General features: G+C 46.0%; 1 protein-coding gene across 4 annotated transcripts in view; it reads right to left on the bottom strand.

Moving 5' to 3' along the window:
* The window catches only part of LOC135917173 (uncharacterized), a 283,550-nt gene that overhangs the window by 153,702 nt on the left and 117,305 nt on the right, over positions 1–12,543 (bottom strand). The gene's annotated exons all lie outside the window — the stretch shown is intronic.

Genomic DNA, 12,543 nt, shown 5'->3' with positions numbered 1-12,543 from the left:
TTCTTCGCGCAAAATGGCACTGATGGTCTCTTGCAGGTCGTCGGAGCCCAGTCCTTGGATGGCGTACTGCGGCGTGAGCCCCTCGCCGTTAAATTGCCGGGTGCGCATCTCCAGAGTTTTCTCGATCGTCGATGCCTCTGCAGAAAACTCAGGTTGGGTCTTTGGCGGGTTACGAATAAGTCCGGCGAAAAGTTCTTGCTTGACGCCCCACATCAGGAAGCGGACTTTTTTCTCCTCCAACATTTCCGGGTCGGCGTGTCGGAAAAGACGGGCCTTCTCCTCCGTGAAGATGGTGATCGTCTCGTTTGGCAGCTGCACTCTGGTTTCAAGTAGTGGTTGGGTTCGCTCTTTTCGCACGACGCTTGTAAACGTTTGCAAGAAGCCGGTTCGGAACAGGTCCCACGTCGTTAAGGTGGCTTCTCGATTCTCGAACCAGGTCCTGGCGTCGTCTTCCAATGCGAAATAGACATGCCGCAGCTTGTCGTCGCTGTCCCAACTGTTAAACGTAGCGACCCTCTCATACGTCTCCAGCCAGCTTTCCGGGTCCTCAAATGTGGAACCGCGGAACGTCGATGGCTCCCTGGGCTGCTGCAGAACTATTGCGGCTGCTCCGGCTGCCATTGGGGCTGTCTTCTTGGTCGTCTCTGGACGAAATTCTCTTACGATCTTCTTGGTCGGCTCTAGCAGAATTCCGTGTTCCGGGGGCAGCTGCTGTAGCCGGCGGCTTGCTCGCTGTTCCGGGACGGCGCTGGTGTTGTCTTTGCGGTCCGGGCTTGGATTACGGCTTGTCGGGGGCGTACGGTACATGAACGTAAAGCACCTTCACCAGATGTCACGTGGTGGTGACGTTGAATAACACAGTAGCAATACTGTGAACGACAAATCTAACCTTTATTGGGCGAACCTGTGCCCACAAAACAGGCTACACTTATAGCACAACGATAGCGGCGAACACGCTCGGCGATCGTCGAAAAACTGATCAGCGGGTCAAGCGCGTCGGCTTTTATAGATCAGTCGTCGAATGTTCCAGATTAACTGATGGGACCCGCGTGTCTTCCGGCAGGAACCCGACGACGACGCTCGACGCCATGCTTCCGCACGTCACTGACGAGGAGAATCTTGACGTCGCTACCTATCTCCAGTACGCCGAAGAAGCCCGACAGCTCGCCCGCCTACGGATCAAGACCCAGAAGCGTACCGACAGCCGACACTACAACCTCCGACGACGTTTCGTCGAGTACCAGCCCGGCGACCGTGTTTGGGTATGGACCCCGATACGCCGGCGAGGACTCAGTGAGAAGCTGCTGCGACGCTATTTCGGACCCTACAAGGTCATCCGACGTATTGGCGCACTAGACTATGAGGTCGTGCCAGACGGCATTTCGCACTCACAGCGGCGCCGCGCACGATCTGAAGTGGTCCACGTGGTTCGCCTTAAACCATTTTACGGACGCTGATGAACTTCCTTAGTTTGTTGTTTTCTGTGCTACGAGTGCTTTTCTTCGTTACTTTCGTTTGTTTGCAGCATCGAGTCGATGCTTTTTAAGAGGGGGGTAATGACACGTGTGCTTATCTTTATCGGGCAACCACGTTTCGCCGCTTAACAACTGTAATCGCAGAGCGAGGGACGCGCCTGCATGTATCCGACGTTTCTGGAAAGTTATCGACGCTTCTATCCACGTGTCTGTTGTCGCCGAACCTTGTGTTATCAGATTGCATCACGTCCCAGTCAAAAATTCCATCAAGCTACTGGCTTACATGTCTGATGGCTATACGTAAATTCGGACCTTGAAAGTCTACCTGTCTGATGGTCCACCGGTCTGATGGTCTACCGGTCTGATGGTCTACCAGTCTGATGGTCTACCAGTCTGATGGTCTACCAGTCTGATGGTCTACCAGTCTGATGGTCTACCAGTCTGATGGGCTACCAGTCTATTGGTCTCTACCAGTCTACTGGTCTACCAATCTATCGGTCCCTATTAGTTTGTCCATTAATGGCACAAATGCATGATTGCATCAATTTTAAGACATATTGGCACAGCTAGTCCTACGCAGGCTGAAGGAATAACATTCTTGTTGTGCGTCTCAACCACCCAGGCAGCACACCAGCATTGCTCCAACCATGGCCCAATGCTGGAAGAAATTGGTACCAATGTTTGACCAATGTTGGCATATTGGCAAAGTGCAACCCAATTCAATGCTGGCCCAGCGTTAAAGCCAAGATTGGACCAATGTTATGCCAATGCAGCAGCCATCGTAGGACCAGCGTTAAAGCCAAGATTGGGGCAATGTTATGCCAATGCAGCAGCCATCGTGCTGCCAGCGTAGTACCAGTGTTGAGCCATATCGTTGCCATTCTTAATGCCAGCTTTGAGCCAATGGCCTTTGCATGACGAATATTCTAGATATGCTGGCTTTAGAGCACGCACATATTTTTACCGCAAACATTTTGCTAGCGGCATTTTTTGTAGCAATTGTCCCCTTTCCGTCTTCCTCAATAGTAGCTGGGAAAGCTCGACAAAAAGATGTCAAGAAGCAGAAGTCATATATAATTGCAAATAATAATAAAAGAATACTGAAATTGACGTTTATGACAGTTTATTTGCGAATAAATTTTCACAAACAGGCATTTTTCGTGGACCTAGATGGGTGACGCTCGGTTATCTTCAAACAGTTTATTTACAGGATAGGAATTGGGCAGGGTGCCGAGGACGGTGGGCTGGCCAGGGGTTTCAGGGAAGGGAGCTGACGTCGGTAGGCAGGTTTGTCAGTGCTTGGATGACAGCGGGCTTATCAGGCCCCTGAGGACCACGATAACGCGGTGGTTTCGTTGATATTGCTACCATATCCCATAGCGACTTCACCATTACTTGGAGGCAATGTTTGCACTGTAAAATGAAAAGAAACATTGTCACAGATGTTGGTATGACAAATGTATGTGGGAGAGTTTTCATTTGAAAAATCGCCATACTGCCACAATATTATAAGTCTGAGCAGAGAGTTCGAAGGGGTGAATCAAGAAACTTTCTTGCAAGAAATTTGTCAGGTAACACTTCTTGATATTTCGACATATATGGCATACCTTGTACAAGGTCTAACGTAATATTTAGAACAGACATAAAATGCGCAGGATCCGTCCGCTTTGTTTACAGCTCACACCTAGTCAGCGTAACACTTTAAAATTAAAAATTGCAGCAAAACCTGCTGCAGCACAAAAAGCCTAGTTTCAGACTGTGTAGACACAATGCGGCCTTCGTGCGAAATTTTTAATGTGGAAACCGAGAAGTTCCGTCAAGAAACACTAGTAAAAGAAGCATTTATTATACGAAAAGAAAGAAATACTGTCAGCTGGAAATGATGCTTGACCTATACCAGTAAGAAGAAGCGCGGTTCCTCGGTATCACTAGCAGGATCAGGCCGCACGCGTGGTTTGATAAAATCATAGTCCTGGAATTTGGGTGAAATTCACAGAGATTTACACGTGGTTCTACTCCAGGCACTATTCAAAGACTGCAAATAAAAAGAGCTATTTACTTACAGGCACTCTACATTAGCCAGGCCTGTTTCAGTAATATATATACCGCGTGATATTGCTTGGGTGATATAGCTTGGGTGATATTGCTTCTGATAAAACTTATAACATGCGCAAAATAAATGCACTCACCATTGTATGATCCATGCTTCTTTGTATCCGAGTTCATCCCACATCGAAGACGGTGGCCACGAGCGCCGACTTTTTTCTAATTGTTGTTTCGCCTATATTAATTCTAACACTCACAAAAATTCGTGGCCATATTGCTGCGTATTTCAATATGTAGGCGTCTCAGTAGGAATGACGAGCGCAAGCGAGCATTTTTCACGAGAGGAGTGCGCTGGCAAGAACGGACGGCAAGCACTCAGGCGGTGTTGCACCCAGTCGGCGTGCTAGCGACGCATAGAAGGAAAGAGTGAAATGAAAGGGTGAACGAAGAATGCGGCGTAAACGCCACTTTCCCCCGCTGCGCCTAGCCCGACCGGGTTTTGGGGTGGCAGCGATGGAGAGCGACAAGGAGGACAATAGTGACCCCGCGGCATTCCCCCATCCTTCCGAGAGCACCCAATTCGACACAGCAGCTTATGGCTGTCTGAACGCTTGACTGATACCATTGACCAGGCTCACCTGGGTGCGTGGGGGAAAGGCAATGGGGGGCTGAAGGACGGAAAGCTAGGCCGAAAAAAAAATCCGGAATGCGCCGTGCCTACTAAAGGCAATGCAAGAGGTTGTTGACACGCAAATGCCAAAACGTGCAATTAATTTTTTTTCTGTCAGGGGCATTCATACAAGAAGCTTACTACACATGCACGAACAAACAAATATATTAGAATAGGAGCATGATGTCGCCGCAACATGCCATGCATGCTAAACAAACAAACAATAGTTTCACTAATGCATATGCGCTCATTCTCGATGCAATATAAAACGGTTCCATCAGCTCTGAGGCACTGTAATTCTCGATTCTCCTCAGAATCTTGACCCACTAAAGCCGCGGAGCGTATATGCAAAAAATACAATGCGCAGGCAAATTCGCAATACCGTTGCTTCTTATGTTAAGCTCAAGTTCTTATTCACGATCAATAAAGCAGCGGCTAAATTTATGCGACTTCCCCTGCTTGCTACGTGGTACACTGGCTTTTCTCTTTAGGGGACACATTTCGGTAAAGGAGAAGTGCAATAATGGCGGTGTACCATTCATGGAGTTGACATGGGAGAACATATTTTTGGTTCCTGCGCAGTGTGCCTGTGATCAGTGCGTTAGTTTTCAAAACACGTTGTTCAATCTCAGCAAGTCGTAGAGCACTAAAAGCCGACAAGGCGAAAATTAGCTTATTACGGGCCAATGTCCTCCAAAGAAATCCAACTAGTAACCCATATTGGCAAATCCATACGAAAGTCGGTCCAATAATTCCCGCCTTGTTGAACGGCAGTGCCAATATTGTTTACTGACTGTGTAAAGTGGGCCAAAATTGGATCTCTATCAGAATGGCACAGCCAATATTGTTTACTGACTGTGTAAAGTGGGCCAACATTGGATCTCTATCAGAATGGCACAGCCAATATTGTTTACTGACTGTGTAATGTGGGCCAACGTTGGATCTCTATCAGAATGGCACAGCCAATATTGACACCACGCTGTTAACCTTAGGCCAACATTGGGCCAGGAACCAGAATGGCACTGCCAATATTGGAACCACGCTGTTAATCTTAGGCCGTCATTGGGCCAAGAAGTGCCAATATGTTTCCAACGTTGGCCCAACCTGACGTGCCACCTGGGCAGCTTGTATGCCAGTCAGTAGGCAGGCATGTGCGCATTCCACACTCCATTTTTAACAGGACAAACAAAATTAAGGAAATGGAAGCTTTATTTGCACTCGACATGACCAGTTCGGTTTTGTCGTTACATTGGTGCAATCAGTGGTGCAAAAGAGCACCGCATAGATGCATGGTGTATTGCTCGGCAGCCACAAAAATAGAGTACGAGATCTTAATCACCCGCTGAGCTTATGAGTTGATGACAAGTCACCGAAAAATATTGTAGCGCAGCCTTCATTCCGCTTCTAACTGGCCCAAGTTTGTGATGTCGCTTATATATACTATATATACATAATATACTCACGCGGTAGCTGTGCTAAAATAGCGGCAATTAGTTTCTGCTCTCCTCGACACTCTTAAGGTAGCGCAACTCATGTTATTGTGTAGCCATAATTAACATGAGGTGAAGAAATATCATTCACCGATGTACTGCGGAAAGCCACTCGGTTGCTAGTTGCCTCATGCATCTGCCGATTTCGGCACCACAAAGGCTAAATAAAAGTAAAAGCACTAAACAAAGACTGATCGCGGTTTCGATTACTGCAGATTTTTCATGAGGTTTTACACGTTCAACTCGGTTAATCGGCTGCGCGGACGTTTTCGTTTCGGACGGTCAGGATGCCCGTAGAAATCTATCTAACCTTTAAGCGCCCTACTGCATGGTGTACAAAAGCTACATGTAAAGGATCTCCAATAAACGACAAGACTCTTAGTGGCATTGGAGGGTTGCCTGTAAGAGTTTTTACATGACTTTTAAGAGCCCTGTTTGTATTGGGAGGGTGCATGTAGACACTCTTGACTGACCTTTAAGAACCCTATTGGTGTTGGGAGAGTACCTGTAGGAATCCCTGACTGACCTTTAAGAATCCTATTGCTATTGGGAGACTGCCTGTAGGAATTCCTGACTGACCTTTAAGAATCCTATTGGTATTGGGAGAGTACCTGTAAGAATTCCTGACTGACCTTCAAGAATTCTACAAGTCCATTAAGATAGCCCTGACGGATTTTTTGACCGGGGTGACACGAATGGTGTAGAACTTTGTGGAAGACACGCGGGTCCCATCAGTTAATCTGGAACATTCGACGACTGATCTATAAAAGCCGACGCGCTTGACCCGCTGATCAGTTTTTCGACGATCGCCGAGCGTGTTCGCCGCTATCGTTGTGCTATAAGTGTAGCCTGTTTTGTGGGCACAGGTTCGCCCAATAAAGGTTAGATTTATCGTTCACAGTATTGCTACTGTGTTATTCAACGTCACTACCACGTGACAATATCAAGCATGTTTATTTCTGAACCAGGTGTTGTTTACCTTGTGGTAGCAGCCAACGTCCACACAATGACCTTGTTGTAGAAGGCAGCAACTTTTCTTTAGTGCGTGGAGTTTGTTGCTTTATACTGGTGCCGTCCTCATTACTGCATGTCTGGAACAAAAAGTTTGGCTGCATCAGAAATTGAATAAGCACAGTTTTGCAATATGACATGCGAAAAGGTGTAACATATACATTGTAATGGTTTGTGACTACAGAGCACACGCAAATGTACACTGTTTGTTCTATGGTGCTTAGCAGCATGGTAAATAAATATTGCTACTTGCCGTAAAATTGATGTCTGCCTAACTACAATGCATGCAACAGCTTAAGTATTATTAAGATCACAAATGAGAACATTTGTGCGCTCATTTATGCACTAGAAGAGATCACACTGCTGGTTTCACAAGCAAATGCATGAAAGACATGACGCTATTAGAAATGATGCATTCTTTTTCTGCGTGAAGGTGATGCACCACTTCACTACTACAAAAATATTTGTCCTCGGGTAAACCAAACTGCACAGCAAGAACATTTAGAAGCAACAGGTACGAAATATGGGTGAATTATCATGCGTGAAACTGTTTGGTACATTAAATTCAGTACTTTAGCTTCAGTTTATCAAAGGGTTATTCGGTCCTGTGGACGAAAGAACTTGCAGGTGGCCTTGAAAAAAATACATTGACAAGGCTACTCTGTCACCCTTGGCTACGGCTACAACGAGATAAAAAAATGTGACAGGCGTTCCGATATCGCTCTCTCTTTCATGAATTCGCAACTAAAAGTTTATTTCGCAAACTGCAACGGAGGGTCCTGACTGCCCGTACGTAATGCAGCATCTAGTTCGTTAACTTGTCTCCACCTGTACGTTAACGAGAGCAATAGTACATAAGGATTCAGGCAGCGATATTAAACGACTCACCGGTACTGCTGTCCTCAGTCGCAGAATACGGTTCCCGTTTCGATGCAGATGCATGGCTCACGACCGAAACTTAGATTTCGCGCTTACATGTCCGCTTGCAAACACGTCCCTTCACCACAAGTTACATAACGGGAGACATCGAAGCGCAATAAAGTAGTTTTAGCAACAAAGAAGCAACCAGTCTAAGCATTGGTCTAAGTGTACGAACGAATGAATCCGTGCTGCCATGCACTCGAAAATGCCGGTAAAAATTTTAAATCCAGGCCAGATGTCACGTGAAAGATCGATGATGCTGAACGCTTTTTGCGTTTTTAGTGACAAAAAACAGTAAACTTACTTATGAAATTCACAGTATCTAACTAGTAATGATAATTCTATGGCTTATTTTATGTAATAAACATGCTTCAGTATTGTAGGAGAAAGTTTGTAAGAAAACATTTCGCTTATTACGGCGCCCCTAGCGGGAGATATTGAAGCTAACTCGAGCATCCCTTGAGTGCTTCTACTGCAAAATGGCGCCATGCTATTGACGGCTTCGGCTTTGGATCATTTGTGTCCGCACAACTGAGCAAAACAGTTGCACTAGTTTCGGTTTTCTTTCCTCTCGTTGAAATAAAAACTGTTTTGCTCACTGATAGGTTTACGTCACGTAAGTAATGTTCACGAATGAAACAGCCCTGAATTTAACACGCGTCTTGAAATACCCGCTGCGTTCACTTCGCAGAAGCAAAATTTGCTCGTTCGAGTGTGGTTACGTTTGAAATATCTATCGTTGGGCTGTCGGAGCGTGCTGGAAGACGCGGCGTAATTGTGCTTAATTTGCCTAGCTATAACGGTGCGGCTGCCCTTGATCTCTGTAGAGTGCAGTTTGCTCTGATGTAAGGTAGAACTATAAAGCTGCCGATGTTACTGAATAATCTACTGCACCTGAAGCTGCCAGAACTCCGGTATTTCTTCCACAATTTCTTGTGACTGCGTTCCGCTGTCACCAAATGCGAGCGTAGTCATTTGGCGGAGATTTAGCAGCACACTTTTCAGAAATATCGTTCACCGCTTTATCACGACGTGGAGAAGCAGCATTGTTGGTCCTTAGTAAAATTTTCTGTTTATTGCGAATTTTGCGATAGCACTTATATGGACACAACCGTCGAAATATATCTGTCGGTGTTGCCGTGAGCTTACGTATAAAGTCAAGCGCGATAAGATCCTGTCCCGCGCCGTTCACTGTGCGCGTTAAAGAAAGTGTTCGAGGGTGAGCCGGGCTGGATGGGCGCCCCAAGTCAAGTATCTATAGGAGGTCACGTGATAAAACGCGCGCAAGCCGGGGGAGGGAGGCGATAGTTTAGTGCGCTTCTCCTCCTCTGGCGGTTGCTCTAGTCCAGTCTTGCGCCCCCCTCGCTCTGTCTTGGAGATAATGTCTGATGGATGCAAAGCTGGGGGGCGCTTAGATAGCGCAATTTTTCGGAGACGCTTTGAAGGAAGAGGCAGCAGAAGCGTTCGGTCCGCTCTATTCGCGCCCTTCATCACGCCAACGCTGTGACAGCGAGTGTTCGCGGTCATTGAGTGAGATCGGTTCATGTTTGCCCGTGCGCGCGTGACCCAGTGCTTGCTCATTTAAGGAGTAAGCGAATGTTTACTGCTGTTTATTCAGCCCATGAAACTACGAACTTTGGTTCGTGCAATTGTTCGTGCAGTGGTTCATGCAGCATTGGGGTGAAACTGCTATATTTTTGTTTTTATATTTCTACGGGGTTCCAAAGCAGTGTTGCGGACACTAATATTTGTTTCTGGTCACGGAACGCAACGCACTGCGGTAGCCCAGTGGCTTTGGTGTTGCGCTGCTGAGCTCGAGGTGACGGGTCCAATTCCAACAGTGGCAGTCGCATTCCAACGGGGTCAGAATGCGGAAACGCGCATATACCATGCATTCAGTACACGTCAAATAACCCGAGCTGCTGAAAATAAATCTGCAGCTTTCCATTACCGTGCGCCTCATAACAAGATCTTGATCTTGGAACTTAAATCTTCAAAATGTAATTTTACGTCGCGGAATTACATCCACAATCGACACTGTTGAGTGCGCCTGCTGAACGTGTTATTACGTTGCTGAGCTCACTCTAGTAGCCAATACTTATTTTTTAGATTTACTTATGGTCAGAACCCAGCGTGACAAATCCAGGTTTTCCTTAGCATAGGAAACCAGCTATCGCTTAAGCGTGTGAGGTATCAACAAACATGGTCAAGGAAAATCAATATATAGAGTTCGAAGTAATTGCAGAACATGACAAGGATGAAAGAATTATACACCACATTACAACCAGGACAGGAACCCGAGGGCCTGCCAAAAACAGAAGAGGTTATCTGGTATTTCTTCTCCTGCATTATCATCTTTCTGTCGCCAGACTCATCTCGAAAGTCAGAGGAATTGCGATCTTACACAACGACTATTCGCCTGATATTGAGAGTCAAACGACCCATGCGCAAATGTGGACTCTTGTTTTGCGACTTTACTCGCGCAAAAGTGGGTCTTGAGAGGAAAAAAGAGAGTCAAGTTGCCGTGACTCACTATTTACTCTCTTTTTTCGTAGAGTGTAATGCGCGGATATACAGATGCTTCTGCCAAAAGCAGGTTCATTCGGAGATATGAATTTCAAATGTAAGTTTCAATACAAGTGTTCATGCCTGTTTTGTTGGCAGCAATCGCGATGTAGATGATATCGTATGCCGCCGTGCGCCGTTAATCATCATCATCATCATCATAAGCCGCCGGGTTACGCCCAATGCAGGGAAAAGGCCTCTCCCATACTTCTCCAACAACCCCGGTCATGTACTAATTGTGGCCATGTCGTCCCTGCAAAATTCTTAATCTCATCCGCCCACCTAACTTTCTGCCGCCCCCTGCTACGCTTCCTTTTCCTTGGAATCCAGTCCGTAACCCTTAATGACCATCGGTTATCTGCCCTCCTCATTACATGTCCTGCCGATGCTCATTTTTTTTTCTTGATTTCAACTAAGATGTCGTTAACTCGCGTTTGTTCACTCACCCTATCTGCTCTTTTCTTATCCCTTAACGTTACACCCATCATTCTTCTTTCCATAGCTCGTTGCGTCATCCTCAATTTAAGTAGAACCCTTTTTTGTAAGCCTCCAGGTTTCTGCCCCCTAGGTCAGTACTGGTAAGACACAGCTATTATACACTTTTCTCTTGAGGGATAATGGCAACATGCTGTTCATGATCTGAGAGTGCCTGCCAAACGCACCCCAGCCCATTGTTATTCTTCTGATTATTTCCGTCTCATGATCCGGATCCGCCGTCACTATCTGCCCTAACTAGATGTATTCCCTTACCACTTCCAATGCCTCGCTACCTATTGTAAATTGCTGTTCCATTCCGAGACTGTTAAACATTACTTTAGTTTTCTGCAGATTAATTGTTAGACCCACTCTTCTGCTTTGCCTCTCCAGGTCAGTGAGCATGCATTGCAATTGGTCCCCTGAGTTACTAAGAAAAGCAATATCATCAGCGAATCGCAAGTTACTAAGGTATTCTCCGTTAACTTTTACCCCCAATTCTTCCCAATCCAGGTCTCTGAATACCTCCTGTAAATACCCTGTGAATAGCATTGGAGAGATCGTATCTCCCTGCCTGACGCCTTTCTTTATTGGGATTTTGTTGCTTTATTTATGGAGGACTATGGTGGCTGTGGAGCCGCTATAGATATCTTTCAGTATTTTTACATACGGCTCGTCTACACCTTGATTCCGGGATGCCTCCATGACTGCTGAGGTTTCGACAGAATCAAACGCTTTCTTGTAATCAATGAAAGCTACGTATAAGGGTTGGTTATATTCCGCACATTTCTCTATCACCTGAGTGATTGTGTGAATATGGTCTATTGTTGCGTAGCCTTTACGGAATCCTGCCTGGTCCTTTGCTTGACAGAAGTCTAAGGTGTTCCTGATTCTATTTGTGATTACCTTAATAAATAGTTTGTAGGCAACTGACAGTAAGCTGATCGGTCTATAATTTTTCAAGTCTTTGGCGTGCCCTTTCTTATGGATTAGGATTATGTTAGCATTCTTCCAAGATTCCGGTACGCTCGAGGTCATGAGGCATTGCGCACACAGGGTGGCCAGTTTCTCTAGAACAATCTGCCCACCGTCCTCCAACAAATCTGCTGTTACCTGATCCTCCCCAGCTGCCTTCCTCCTTTGCATAGCTCCCAAGGCTTTCTTTACTTCTTCCGGCGTTACCGGTGGGATTTCAAATTCCTCTAGACTTTTCTCTCTTCCATTATCGTCGTGGGTGCCACTGGCACTGTATAAATCTCTATAAAACTCCTCAGCCACTTGCACTATCTCATTCATATTAGTAATGATATTGCCGGCTTTGTCTCTTAACGCATACATCTGATTCTTGCCAATTCCTAGTTTCTTCTTCACTGCTTGTAGGCCTCCTTCGTTCCTAAAAGCATGTTCAATTCTATCTATATTATACTTCCTTATGTCAGCCGTCTTACGCTTCTTGATTAACTTCGAAAGTTCTGCCAGTTCTATTCTAGCTGTAGGGATAGAGGCTTTCATACATTGGCGTTTCTTGATCAGATCTTTCGTCTCCTGCGATAGTTTGCTGGTATCCCGCCTAATGGAGTTACCACCGACTTCCATGGCACACTCCTTAATGATGCCCACAAGATTGTCGTTCATTACTTCAACACTAAGGTCCTCTTCCTGTGCTAAAGCCGAATACCTGTTCTGTAGCTTGATCTGGAATTCCTCTTTTTTCCCTCTTACCGCTAACTCATTGATCGGCTTCTTATGTACCGGTTTCTTCCGTTCCCTCCTCAAGTCTAGGCTATTTCGAGTTCTTACCATGCTATGGTCCCTGCAGCGTACCTTGCCGAACACGTCCACATCTTGTATGATGCCAGAGTTATCACACCAGTATGATGTCTATTTCATT

The sequence above is a fragment of the Dermacentor albipictus genome, chromosome 5, assembly GCF_038994185.2.
Source record: "Dermacentor albipictus isolate Rhodes 1998 colony chromosome 5, USDA_Dalb.pri_finalv2, whole genome shotgun sequence".
NCBI lineage: Eukaryota > Metazoa > Arthropoda > Arachnida > Ixodida > Ixodidae > Dermacentor > Dermacentor albipictus.
This window is presented reverse-complemented; position numbering and strand designations above follow the sequence as displayed.